This window comes from Lutjanus erythropterus, chromosome 5 (genome assembly GCF_056507025.1).
Source record: "Lutjanus erythropterus isolate fLutEry1 chromosome 5, fLutEry1.hap2, whole genome shotgun sequence".
In the NCBI taxonomy this organism is placed as follows: Eukaryota; Metazoa; Chordata; class Actinopteri; order Lutjaniformes; family Lutjanidae; genus Lutjanus; species Lutjanus erythropterus.
This window is the reverse complement of record NC_139321.1, coordinates 4,680,949-4,683,425: the sequence shown is the minus strand read 5'-3', so window position 1 is coordinate 4,683,425 and position 2,477 is coordinate 4,680,949.

Genomic DNA, 2,477 nt, shown 5'->3' with positions numbered 1-2,477 from the left:
GTGTACACAGGTGTCAGTCCTGCTTTCCTTGCTGCAAAATGAAGACCACCGCAGTATCACGGTGTTTGTTTTGAAGAGCAGGAAGATGAATAAAAGTTTGGAGACAATACATTGTGACAGGACAGAAGCCACCGGGGGCCAACTCGGCTTGTTTACAGTTGTTAATGTCTCAGATTGAATACGGCAATGATTTATTGATGCTAAAAAGATGATTTTAAAGTTTCATCTAATCTGAGGACAGGAGGAGATGTGAGAGGACGGGAGGGGGAAAAAAAAAAACAGTGATTGTGTGTGACCCGCTAAGTGTTCATGTCAGGTGAAAGGAGTCTTCTGAGGTGAGTTGATGGAAAAACAGCCTTGAGCTATGACTCTGTCACGGCTGGGAATTCACCATCACCGCTCTCATGTAGAAAATGATCCATTCAAGCATTCAGTAACAGGGTCACTTCAGATAAAGATGCAGGGGATGAGGATGTGAATGCACAGGAATGCAAACGGTGAATCGTGCGCACTAATAACACTCTGCCGACAAATGGGAGGAGGAAGATCTTTGTGAATATTCACTCTAAAATCTCGACCCTCACCTTTTCCACTCTTGCTCTTCACTGGGGTGTATCATGTTGGGTTTAAAGTGATTTCTGAGTGTGTGTCTGTCTTTTAGTAATGTGATTAGATAAATATTTCGGCTGCTTATTCGCAGTTTATTTTGCTTCCATAACGTCTTTTTTTTTCAGAGTACTGGGAAGAAAATGTCCAGAATAAACTTTTAGGTGTTTATTTTACTGCATGTTGTCTATTTGTGGCTGTAGATTTCTCCTAAATTCACCAAAAGTCACTGTTAAATTATTTACCCTGTTCGCCTGCAGTGTCTTGCAAAATGTATGGATGTAATTCATAGGTTGTTTCCTCAAAACAAGTTTTTCCTTGTACCAGTCCAAAATCTGCACTCCAGCAGCACTGACATACACCAGACTTTCAACTTTTATTCCTGTCTGTATTCTGAAGGTTTTCTCAGAGAGGTTTGTTCATTCATAGTCTAATTTATATCACATCAGTTATTGCCTGATGTCAGTGAGGAAATGCCAGATGATGTTGTGGACGATGAGGACTTTCCTAACGTTAACATGTGGATTGATGATCAGGTTCATTTATGTGACTTATGTGGCAACCTCTCATTCAGCATTTGGAGAAGATACCAAACAGAGTCTCATGCTATTCCAAAGAAATTGAAAAGGTAGCACCTCTCAGGTCTTCAAGTCAAGGGGGGACAAAATACTCACATTTCACTCATGGCCCACATCGCACGTTTCAGCACAGGGCATTCATCAGAGTCCTGATTCTACCTTTTCAGATGTGAAATGTGACTATTTTGTCCTCCTTGACTTTTGAGATGATTTGAGAGGTGCTACCTTTTCAGGTTTCTGGGAATATGCTCACTGGATTTGGGGTTTGAGAATCCCATTGATGAAGCAGAACTTTCTTTTCTTTCTTTTTTAACATATTGTTGGATCCTATGATTTTGGGCAGGTATTTTTGTTGTCTTTTGTCCACGTTCCTTTCTTTTCAACTGTGTCATTTTCTAAAAGTCTTAAAAGAGAATGGTCTTTGTATTAGTTTTGTGTATTATCTTTATATCTTTATATTGCACTAATTCTTAATAAGTGCTTGTGTTGCGATTTGTACATACTGGACTTTACATTCAATAAAAATATTTTAAGGGACAGTTCACACAAAAATACATATATTTCTCCTGGCTTGTAGTAGTGTTTAAAATGGTCTAAATTGCACTCAGCTTGCGGTGCACAAAGCACAAAGATTACTCCAGAAAATTCACAGACCTTGTGAGCAGTTTCATGTAGGAACTGATTTCTTTCTAATAGAAAAGAAAGTAGTTTCAGTAGATTCTGAAGTAGTTCTGGAAAATTCTACTGCAGAAAGAAAGTAGTTCTTTTCCTGAAATTGATCACAAGGTCTGTCGAATTTCTTGAGCTTTATTTATTGCTTTGAGCATCACATGACTAATGTCATCTGGTTCAATTGGAGAGAAGTTAGATACCTCCCTTAAAAATAAAATGTTTATTTTACTTATGTTTGCTCAAAGTGAGATATTGTTTCTGTGACTAGAAATATAGGTCTGTTTTATTTGCATTTTGAGGGATACTTTTCTCATTTTATTGATATATGTGTTTGTCTGACTCTACCTTTGATTTTTTTACAGTTCGACTCAAAAACACTGTTCCAAGAAAACTCTTTTTTGCCTTGCTTTGGGCTTTATTGTTGGTCTTGTGACATTTGCTCAATGGCATATAAAGGGCTGCTTGGTAAAGTATAAAGATCAAATGAAATTGCTCCCCTTCTTCACTACTAGCAGTGATTTTTTTTTTTTCAGCTCTACCCACTCCTAACCTAAAGTGAGAAATTAATCAAAATTTGATCCCAGATAAGGAGACACTTTGACTGACAGAAACGCTCAGTAC